The following is a 13359-nucleotide window of genomic DNA, read 5'->3' as shown; positions in this document are numbered from 1 at the left end:
GAGTAGAAAAATATATAAATATAATTAATCTATGAACTCAATTGATATAAGAATAGTTGAAATAATTATTATTAATATATATTTTTTATAAATTTTTTTTAATGACTGGCACTTTATTGCTTGAAAAAAATATTTAATTCATCTTATTTATGAAATTCTAGTTTCACAATTAAATCATTAAATCGCATAAGCTAATAATGTGTGATTATAAAGACAACCTTTGGCAAATATATTTATTAAGTAAACTATAAGATAATTTTAATCTATAGTAAATTTTTTATGAAAAAATTATTATAATTGATTGAGATAATGTATTGTTTCATGAAAAACCGAATTATATTAATTCATTTTATTTAATATTTGCAAATATTTAATTAGTACTTCAAAGAATTATTTTAAAAATATTAATAATTGTAATTAGTATATTTTGCAGCGAGCGTTGCTATTTACGGCTGCATAAAGCAATTAGATATCTATTATTATGTTTTGGTTTAAATTTTTTGACAATTTTTTTATGCATGGTCATAACTCAAAATATCATATGTCAAAAATCATATGATATGAAAGTTTGAATCACCTAATAGATTGATGAATAACTAAACTGTTCAATATTAGTTTTTAAATGTAAAACTTAATAGTGAAATTATTATTTTATTTAAAAAAGACTTAAACTTCTTAAAAAAGACTTAAAATTTCATTGAATTTGACCGCATAAGCATTTGTATCTCGGAATGTAAAGCAATTTTCAATCTCATTCACATTAATCTAAAACATGAGATAATTGCGAACAAAACTATTATTTATTATTAAAATGTGCGTTATCAATCTTACAACTCTCTTTTAAGCATTTAGTTAATATTGATATATCTTGAAAAAGATACTATTTAATGTTTATATGATTTGTTTAACAATTTAATTGTTTAATTTCTTGTATAGTCAATTATAAAAGTATTATGTAATATTTTTAGTAGTAAAGAAATAGTGAAATAAATTGATTACAAAGAACTGTAAGATTATGTTACCCATATTAAGTACGGTGTTAGCATAAGTGTTATCTTATATGATAATATTTATGATAAAAGTATAAACTTCAAATATGAATTTATAATCTCCGCAAATGGATTAAAACAACAAGATTCATTTTAATGAGGAATAGAATATTTCTATTTCAACCTCTATACAATTATTATGAATTATATTTTCAATAATTTTCTGATGATTCATATTTATAAATTATTCAAATAGTCATCCAGCAAATTAAGAAACTTTTGAAATGAAAATAATTTCATATTTATCCATTATTTAGTTAGAATTGTTTTATTTCTTTTCAAATACTTAAAAATGCCTTTTGCATTATTAATATTTAAATCGGTCTACAGAAAAAGATATACGTTTACAGAAATTTTATTTGCATTATATATTAATTCATCAATAAAAATAGTTGAACCTTCTAATTACACGCAAAGAAAGTGTAAAATATCCATACAAAATTTAAATGTCGAAATTAATTTGAAAGATTTATATAATAATAATTTATTAATAAATTTTATTAAAAATACGAACATTATGAGTAAAACAAATTATACTATTAATAAAATAACGAACAGAAATGAAATGTAAACTTCATTATTCTGAAATAGTGAATCTTTATCTCTCTTTCGAGTAGTGTAGATATAAAAAAACTTCTTCCATATTAACAAAACTCATTTTAAAATAATTCAAACTTATTTTAATATATTATTTAATTAAATATAATAAATAAGTATTGATAATTATCCACGAATTAATTAAAAATTTTAAAATTTTTTTCTCTAAATTCATTATAGACAATAAAAAATAGATATTTTATAAAAATAATAATAGCAAAAACTAAGATCCCAATATACTATTTTTTTATCTAAAAAGTATATTTTCTATAATCTGATAAACTTTTTTTTTTAATACTTAGTATATATATATAGTCGATATAAACAAAAGGCAATATAAAAAAAAAAAAATTTGTATGTACTTTAGTTTGTGTACACCATAAAAGGAAATTGGATCAAAGCAAAATCAAATAAATTATATTTGGTTTGAATATTATTTCATTTAAAAATAGTATAACTATATATATGTACAACTAATTAGTATGGTAATTACTATGGAAACGGACTACTAGATGGTCTACACTAACTTATGTTATATTTCAAAATTAAATAAGTAAGTTCTTAAATAAGTGACTTGAAGGATAATAGTTCGTAAATAAAGATAAGTTCTTATATGAGAAGAATAGGTTTATCTATAATAGATGTCGATCGAAAATAAAGTATGTAAACCTATATCCAAATATATGAACCTTTGTATCATCCTATACCTCATACTTACATCTGACAATATCTATAAAATATCAACTATAAAATAATGCAAATAAATTCAACAAACTGAATGCTATAGAAAAATATTTTACTAATAAGTGGTTGAAGTATAGTAATAGAATATAGTAAAGGAATGCTACAAAAGTAGATGTACAGCAAAGTGGGCAACTATTGCTTTCAATATTATGAAATTTGACGGATTTAAAAGAATTTCGAAAAAAATTGATACATATTCATAATATTTGAATGAAAATATTTCTAAAAATGTAATAATTCATGGGCAGCTCGTATATTTTGACATATAATTAATCTATCTGTTTAAAACTATAATATAGATATATTTTAATTTTTTATGAATTTAAAATTTTTGATATTTTAAATTTCATCAAATATGTATTAAATACAGTGAAGGTAGTACACTTTTTTGAGAAATTCATAATGGTTCAAGATTGCTGATTATACAATGTCGAGTTTAGAGTCTATTCAAATAACTAACAATAATGTGATAATTTTAATTGAATATTAATAAATATATTTTTATTAATAAACAAAAGCAAATAATTTCATTTAATTTTGATCCTTAAATTTTCTTTTTCCAATCTGTAATCAATGTCACTACTAATCGCATGTGCGTTTATATAGATATATATATATATATGCTTGAGACATTGTTGAGACATATCAATGTAGTATATATGAAATATGTATGTTAAAAAAATTTGATATCTCTTATTACTTGTTTACTTATCTTTTATATTATTTATATTATTTACACTACTTTTCTGAAAAAATTTATATATCTAATCTTGTCATATAAATATTTGATTTTATAAGATTTAAAAACACTTTTTTTTTATTTTTATGTTCATAAAATTCTTCCAATTTTATAGTTTAAACATGAAGTATAAATATTGTTACTTTAGCTTGTTCAGAACATGTAATTTCTTTTAAATTAAATGAAATTTCTTCTAAATGTTAAAAAACAGATTTTTAGTAATATTACATAATTTTAGCTTTTGACAATTTTCCTCATTTATTTACTAAATTTTTATAAATATTCCTTTACCTTTGATTTTTCATGACTACAAATTTTGCTTTGAATATGCGTGAATTATACAATTATTGACATATAATATTTTTATATATACTTAGATAATACTTGAATTGTAGCAAAAATTTCGCAATTTGTATGACTTTTTTATATTTTCACTTTCTACAATTTTAATTATATATTTTATATAAATTGTGAAATTTACGAAGCAGAGTACTATTTACATATTTTAAAATAATAACTTAAATTTATATTTAACTACATACGTAATATCTAGGTTGGAATTTTTTCAAATTGTAAACTAATACAATAACATGTACTTGCTATGTCACTTGTGTACTTAGATGTAAAAACTAATTTATCTATAGGAGTAATATTTATTAAAGGAAATATTAAGATAAGATACAGATATATGTTATACATTTTAAAAGAATATAAACTACAGTATTTATATATTATGTTGAACTTTTTGGTTTGGAAATTGTCTTTATAAACAAATTTTTTCACGTATTTAAATATTACATATTTGTAAATTAAGTCGAGATTGAATATATTACATATAAGAATTAATAATTAATCCAAATGGATATAAATATATTTATTATAAAAATTTTAAATATTCAATAATAAATTTATAAATAGAATTATTAATTAAAGAACGAAGTGTGTATTAATTTTCTATAAGTTATAAACCTTTTCTATTAAATATTATAGTAATATAAGTATTCTTTAATAAATTAAATAATTATCTTGAAAAAGATTTTTTTTTCTTTCAAATTACGAATTAATTTTTTATTTTATCTAATAGTCAAAAAATTAAAAGAATATAAAAGAATGTAAACCTTATATTTTTTAGTCATTGTATATATACATTTGCATATGTACAAGTCGCTTCATTAGTATATATAACGTCTGATGGTAACGTTGAACTTCCTTTTCCTTTAATAAATAGGTGACGTAGTTTCAATGTATTTGTTACTCCTTTCATGTGCAAAACTAGTTCGCAGCTCGTGTGTCAATATCGCTTTAGTGACGTAAGCATACTATGACGTCAAAGGCGATGGCGCGCGTTAAATATGGATCGATCACTAGATTCAGAGAAACATGCATTTTCGTCAAACTCGCCTACAACTTTCGTCATTTCGTTATTCTAAAAAGATATTACGAACTTTAACCTTTTCAAAACATTGATGTTTTTTATGTATATATCAATCGGCATAAAATATAAATATATTAATCTGTCTTATCCATTTTATAAATCAAAAATTTTTGTTATTTAAAATGAATGATCTCTTTATATTAAAATATATAAAGAATAATTGTAAATATATATATGATTCTATCTGTATTTAGTAAAAAAATATTCTTAAAAAAAATATATATATAAGTAGAATTAATGTAAATATGTACTTTGAATAAGATATGTCTCATCTGATTATTACATGAATTACTATTATGGAATAGACAACCAAAAACATTTTTAAAATAAAGGACTTTGGTTTTATGTTTTCGAGTAATTTTTTATCCAATTATCATTTATACTTGTTAAATTCGTATTAGATATTTATTTAAGCAAATTATCGAAAGTATATACACAATATTTTATATCAATTATTCTTTCAATGTGTACGTGGTAATATTAAATATGAATAAATATAATTTTAATAAAAATTACATATTAATTAATGTAATCTTTTTTTAATAAAATAAATAAAATAAATTTAGCGGTTGATAAACCTTATTGATAAAGATATAAGTGATTTTATGATTTATTTACATAAGTAGAGTTATGAATTCGATCATTATCTTTTTATTTCTTTTGCTATATCTATATATATATTTCAAAACTATCATCAAATATAATAGAGTAATAGTTTTATTGTCAGGGTTCATTAACTAATAATTAATAGTAGTTGTAATCAATAGAAAGAAAGTCTACTGTATCAATTAAAGTATTTTTTTAATTCCTTTGTAGAAGCCATTGCTGGAATGACTATACTTTTAAAAGAATTTCAATTATGAAATACAAAAAGTTCTATTCTTTAAATGTCAATGATATGCATGTGTGTGTGCATGCGTATAAGTATACACATTCAAATTTAAAAAAAAAACTCTTCAATTTCAAAAACTACTCTTTTCTAATAATGTTACTTTGTTATTATTACATATTAAATTGAATTAATTTCTGCCGATAAGATAAATCATATAAATAAATAATTGATTGTAATATTCCTTCATTTTTTACATATATTTAAAAATTTCTACCAAAAAGTTATATTTTACAATTTTGTAATTGCTCATGAAAACTAATTAAATTGCTTGTTTTTTTATTTTGTAATAATCATTTTTAATTTGTTGACTTATCTTTGTATCTTTCACTTATTTTCTATAATTATTTTGAAATTTAATTCATTTATTTTAATATTGGTTCACGTATGATTCAATTTTATCTCGATGTATTTTCTGATTTTTATATGTCCTTTCTATTAATATATTTTTTACATGGTCATTTACTTCAGGTGATGCTAATCGTAGCTTCTTCTTTGATCCGAAAAAAAATCCCATTCCTGCATATAGATGTGAAGCAGAAATTTCAAATAAGGAAAGAAATTGAATAATGTACAAGAAAATATAAGAAAATGTAAGAATTATAATCATTCATATATTTATTATTTATATATTTATGTTATTTTTAAGAATTAAATTAATTTTCTGTAAGTTTCAGTTGTTTTTTCTGTATATATAGTATTTTATAGTATATGATATTAGTTTATATTCTGTATATATTCTGTATAATAGATAACTGTAATACAATAAAAAATAATTTTACTTCATCACGTTCAAAATGAAACAAAATGGATTATTTTAATTTATAATTGTTACTAAAAATATTTTAGAATTAAATAATTTTTACTCTAATTTTATTATATATCATTATTAATATCATATGTAAATATTTTGTTATAAGTAAATGACGCCAATCACATAATAATCAGAAATAAATCGTAAATTTATTTCTTATCAAATATTAAACCCTTGCTATTTCTTTGTGGTTGCTGTAGATATGAAAAGAGTTCTTCCGTAGTAACCAAAATTCATGTTAGAACAATCTCCAGAGTACAATAGCGTATTCGCTATTTATTTTTCATTGCTCATTTTATTTATACCTACCACAGTAAATTTTGATTCAACGATACTAATTCTTTAATTATTAATTTTTTCGAAATTAATTACAATAAATGTGTCATTTCCATACAATTATTCAAAATGAGAAATATATAGTTATTTTAAGTTCAAACAAATATTTATAGTAACAACGTTTGTTGTATAAGTCTAACATATTACAATTTAAATCATTTAAATAATAGATTTATTATGATACTTTTTCATAGTACCATTCAGAACACACACACACACACACACACACACACACACACACACACACATACACACACACACATGTTTATGTACATATTTGGTTGCATAGAATTTTTTTATTATTACGATAAATACGTTTTCTTGCATTGTATATCAATCACTTTTATCAGGCTATTCCTATTTCATAGTTATTACGAAATAATACGACACCATATTTTTAATATAAATGATTGATGTTATACAAATAAATTTATTTTAAATTATAGATTAATGTTACTTTAATAGAGAAGAAGCGGAATAATCGTGTTATACATATATTTCCTATAAGTCTAATATTAAAATTTTCCCATTTCATCATGTTCTTATTAATGTTTAATCTCTCACTTTTCTATTGCAAATGGGCAATCTTTAGATCCATTTAAAATATTATCCTAATCAATTTAAATGTCTTTACAAGAATTAGCATTTATATTTTGTTTAGGAATTTCGTATTATGCCAATAGTATGATAAATTTTATAATACCTCTTTATTTATTTCTTTGTAATATTGATAACAAAAATACGAAAATACTTTTTTATTATCTAAATAATTTATTATTAAGGTTTAATGTTTAATATTTTATTTTAATTATATATATATATATATATATTAAATCGCTAATCATATGTTGCATCTAGATTTCTCATACAAACAGTTTCCTTCATAAAATAAATTTATTTAGAAATTAAGAATTCAAAAGTTTAAATCAATTTTTGTATATACTTATTATTGTCAATATACATAACATAAAAAAATTCTTTTATTATAATATGAAATATTATAATCATATTAATATTTACAATTCTTTTCACAAATACATCTAATATTCCAATTTTTTTCATTAATCTTTCAAATTATATAGGGCAATCTCAAATATTAAAATTAAATATTCATTGTTTTTCAAATTGTTAAATGTTTTTAAATGTTAATGTGGATTTTATTTTTAAAACTTAGAAAACTTCAGTTATAAATAAAACATTTCTTATTGGAACCTTTATAATTATTAATTATTAAAATTAAAAATGAATTAATTCACTTCGAACAATAGATTGTAGTTTCGAAAATTTGTGCGTTATCAAAAAAAAGTTATAAAAACAAAATTTCTAATTGTTTCATTAATTTTAAAGTTTAAATTAAACATTTAGTCAAGTCTAGTTTTGTAGAACTAAAGATCTTATAACGTTCCACCATGCATATTTTCGTAGATACTTATTTATCTAAATTTGTCTTAAATTTTTTTCGTTAAATTATTAGTAAAAGAGAATAGAATATTAATTTTTTTAAATTAATCGTATTTGATAAAGTCTATCCTCTTTTATTTTAATTAATATTAAATTATTAATATTCATTCAACTGGAGCAACTCCAAGTTAAAGGTTAACTAATAATTTACAGAATACTTCTTAAATGAAAATATACATTCAATGTACTGCAAATCTGTTTTACATATTCTGGTTTTTTTTTTATCCATTAATAGACAAACAAGCACTTATTATTTATTAAGCAGTATATTTAATAAAGTATAAACAAATATATATATAACTATAAAGAATTTAATCAAATGAAATTTTAAATAAAAAATATTTTTTTGTTTAAATACTTATTTTGATAAAGCTTTGAATATTAATAATCATTCATACGTAAGTGAATAAATATATTATCATTTTAACGATAGAATTTATAGATAATATATAATAATTTCAATTCACGTGAAAATAATTTAAAAACGTGAACGAAGAAAGAGAAATATAAAAAATATTTTATAGATCACATGCTTTTATTGCACGCTCAAATCACTTATTTGCTTGTGTGGGATATCATATGCGGTAAATCCTTCGACCAGAGATAATGTCATCCAAAACCAACATTCCTTCTTTCCTATGCTCACGTATTCTGTATTAACCTATCCCCCGTCACTCTTTCTGTACATATCTATCTATCTAACAATCAATGCATTCATCTTTTTTATTCTCTAATATTTTTTATCCTCCTACTCTCTATATGATTCTTTTTAATACTTATGATTATATGCGTATATTAATTATTTTATATGAAATTTATATTGAGTCACAAACTGCATTAATCAGTTCTACTTTTTTATTCTCACTTCGGTTATTATACGTATATAATATATTCACACATTAATATCTTCCATTGAGATTTTAATCTCAATAAACTTAGTTGAACCGTCCGCAAATTGATCTATCGGTTTACATTTAAAGTATGCATGTTTGCATCTCGACCGGACAATTGAAAGTTAAACGACCAGTCAAATTGCAACTGAATGAACCACTTATCTCCTTTCGACTTTACATTAGTGCTACACTCGTGTTCTACTTATATTGTGACGATAGTATATGACTGACATATCCTCAGGGTCCTATTTTAAAACACTTAACAATAACAAATCCTACAGCTACATTTCTAACAAGTACCGCTTTGAGTTCATCGAAGCTGGAGCAACTGCACGTACTAAATGATAATAATGTTAAAAGAGAGCATTTTATAATTTGTATAGAGAATTTAAAAGATAAACGTAGAATGGAGAATATTTAACCAATTTAATAAAAAATAAAGGACTATTATATTAAGAATTATTTATAAAATATATTTCTTAGAATATACAAATTATAAAACTGTAATACATAAAACAATAATTATATTTTAAGAAATATTATACTTTTTTTTTAATTAGAGGTTTGTAAAATTTTATCATTAATATATGTGGTGTGCAAAACAAAATCTTATTTTTACTTTGACTTTAATCTCCAATAAATTTAATTGCTTCTTTAATTATAATTGAAGATTTATATATTTTATATCTATATATTATATCTATAATTGTTAATACTAAAGACAAATGTATTTAACTCTTACTATTAATTACATAATATACAATGTAAAAAATTGGTTTATATATCAAAAATAGTAAAGTAAACAAAATGTAAATTAAAATTTATATATTCATTTGAATTTATACTTATAAATTATATTTATAAATTCATTTGAAATTATTCAAAAAATATTTTTTTAAAATCAAATCTATTCAATTATAAAATTTTTAATTTAACGTACCTAATTTTTTAATTAAATTGTTATATTCTTAATAGATTAATTGATACAATACAGTTAATAGAATAATTGCACTAGAATAATGATTGAAGAAATTCTAGGCATGATAAATATTTGACAATAATAATTATATCTCATAAATAGAATTATATCTAATAATAATTAGAATAAAGGTAATTCAAAAGAAATTTTTGTTTGTATTATTATAGGCAATTAAACAATAGATAATTAGATGTCTTAATCAAGAATTGTAAGATCCTTAAAAAAGACAGTTTCGAACCACAATATTATAATGAACACGCAATTGGTTCGCGCTTAACTCAATCTCCTTCCTTCCATTTTTAATTCACTACTCACGTGTTTAACGGAAAATCGATCAGTAGAAGAATCGCTCGTTGTACAAATAATGTTGACCTCTAACATCCCTCTTTTATTTATTATTAATATTAAATACTTTTATTATTTTAATCTTGTCACATTTCTTCTTTCCTATTTGATCAATTAAAAATTTGAAATAAGAGAAACAATATAATTATTTACAAAACTAATCACAATTGAATTAATGATTTTTATTAAAAAATGATCGTTAAGATTATAATTATTTATTACAAGAATTAATTTCTTGAAAACAGTTTTTAATTACATATTATCAACTAAACTATCCTAAGTATTCTTTTACTATATTCAAGTATTACATAACATATAGTAAACAAAAAATCTATATATATATATATATATTTCATTTTCATAAAAATCAATCGTGAAAAATATTGTTATATACGCGTTTTAAGTAATATAATATAGAAATATGAATATATATATATATATATTATTTAGATGAAAAGTTCTAAATAATTCCATTGAATCTGTTTAAAGCTTCCGTCTATTGTAAGTAAGATTATATTCTTTTTAGTTCTTGCAATATAATTTGTCATTTATTTTTTCGACAGTTTTCATTCTTAGTTATACATTATTGTTTAAAATATATTTTACAAAATAATTTTTATATGTATTAAATTGTATTCTTAATTTTTATTATGATTTTTTATTACGTTTGTATTGGTGTAAATAGTTATGTATCTTCATTTTTTATATTTCAATTCGCGTAAATAAAATGTTTGCGTTTATAAAATATTAAATAATTCTATATTCATTTCAGGCAATTTTTCAAAAAATTTATTTATGAGAAATGTACAATTCTAATTACTTATATGTAATAGCTTCTGCTTTAAAATTTGTTAACATATTTTTTAACATAATTAATATCTAATTTGTCTATTTATATTAAATAACAAAGTTTGAAAATATTATAGCAAATGTGATGTAATTAACAACTTGCTAAAGTCTGATGAAAGTAAAATTTAATTTTTAATCCTGATTGTTATAAATTATGAAAAATACTAGATAAAATTATGTCTATATGTTTGTAAATAATATAATTTGTCATGGAAAATTGATGACCTTAAAAATATAATCATACGAAAAAGTAAGAATATCTGTTATCCTATACTTCCTATAAAACGAAATAAATTTATTTTAATAAAATAATTTTTTTAAATGCTTAGAAAACTAAATATTACTAAAATGGTATATTATAATATAAAATTATATATAATAGTAGTTTTATTACTAAGTAATCACTTTAATATAATTAATTGTTAATTTATTATTATTATTATTATTATTATTATTATTATTATTATTATTATTATTAATTTTTGTAAAAATTAAAAGTTTATTAATCTTATTATCAATCATTAATGTATTCAATGCAACTAAAATGAATATAAGAATATATTTAGTTTTCAATATTATGTACAGATAATATTGTTTCTTGAAGCTCAGAAAAAAAAAGTATGTGTTAAAAAATTCGAAAAAGAAGTCGATTTTAAATTAATGACGCTTTAAAGAAAACAAAAAAAAAAAAAAAATAAATAAAAAAAAAAGACAAATGATTAGTCTATAAGATACGTTTAATAAGATTTTCTCTGCTAATAAGCTTATACAACTCACCACCAGACATTTGCTAGGATTCTAGAAAATATGTCGTTTGCATTTATTTGCACATATTACGTATAAAATTATTTTAAATAAAGTTCGATCCGTACCTTATTAAACAATTCTATACTTGTTAAGTGCAACCTTTATAAAATAAAGTTTAAACAGAATTTATAAACAAAATCATCAGTCTATTCGAAATAAAATTTAATATTCAGGAACATTCCGCGATCGTTTTATGAAACTAATGAGATTAAAAATAAAGTCTCTCTTAATCGACAAAAGAATGAAAAATTTACCATTGCTAATATTATCATTCAAAAAAATAGACGGTGCTCCATTCTCTACAAGACGAATCATCTGTAGGTTTCTGCTTTAACCGATAGAGACAAATGTCCCGCGCACTCGGCGGTTCGCGCATGCGATTTCAATAGTAGGAAACTAGTGATACTTGTGAGCTCCTTTTCTCTCTCTTTCTCGCCCGTCGTCAGTCATTTCACGCGAGCTACACAGGGGGCACGCAATCTTAAAGCAGCTACAGCTGCAGCAGTAGTTTCTGCTTCGATGACAAGCTCAGCTTCAGATTTCGGCTCGATTACGACGTTCTCAAGTACTTGTGTTGATTGCGTGAGATAATAACAAGGCAGCCGTTCTTTTATTATAACAGTGAATGTGGGGTAATTGTTCATTCACTAATTGCAAAAGTAATTGATAGTTTTTCTTTCATGGATTAATGTTTAATGAGCGGAAGATCGCCGCTGAATTTGAATATTATAGTATCTGGGGTGAAAAACCGATATGCTATTTGATAATAAAGAATATCGCAATACAAATGATCAAAGGGGTATGTGTTTGCGAAATATTATATTTATATTTTGCAAGTACAAAGGCATGAATATATCATTTTTTTCTGTAATAAAGTCAAATTTTGTCTGTAATAAACATCAAATTCTAACCTCTTTTTTCTTCGTCAATTTTTACGTTTCTTTATCATTACCACTGAATTAATTGTGTATTCTGATTGTTTCTGAACGGATGTAGTATATAGTGGCATCATCAAAAAACAAAATTGTGACTGGCAAATCAAAGGTTTCAATAAGATCATACATTTTCCGTCCAAGAACAAGTATAATTAAAAAATGCATGCAATTGATATATTAATTTGTACAATAATGGAAACAATAAAAAAGAATTGAATTGAAAAATTGAAAAATTAAAAAAACGAATCGATTTATAAATGATTGAAAATACAAATAAAAAATCATAAAAATCTTGTGTAATTGAAAGTTTCATTTATTAATTCATGGTTTAAAAATTAAAACAGCATATTGAATTCTTTTTGACAAAATTTTATATTATTTTTACTATTTTTTTATTATAATATTAAAAAATGATTGAATACATATACACAGTGTCGTATCTAATATACAGATTTTCTTTCTCTTTATTTAATTATTTTATTTAAAA

At 21.4% G+C, this 13359-nt stretch overlaps 1 protein-coding gene across 1 annotated transcript in view; it reads left to right on the top strand.

The window, feature by feature from the left end:
* Positions 1-13359, top strand: part of rdgB (retinal degeneration B) — a 41576-nt gene that overhangs the window by 3946 nt on the left and 24271 nt on the right. The gene's annotated exons all lie outside the window — the stretch shown is intronic.

The sequence above is a fragment of the Ceratosolen solmsi genome, unplaced genomic scaffold (assembly GCF_000503995.2).
Source record: "Ceratosolen solmsi marchali unplaced genomic scaffold, CerSol_1.0 scaffold29, whole genome shotgun sequence".
Classification (NCBI taxonomy): Eukaryota; Metazoa; Arthropoda; class Insecta; order Hymenoptera; family Agaonidae; genus Ceratosolen; species Ceratosolen solmsi.
This window is presented reverse-complemented; position numbering and strand designations above follow the sequence as displayed.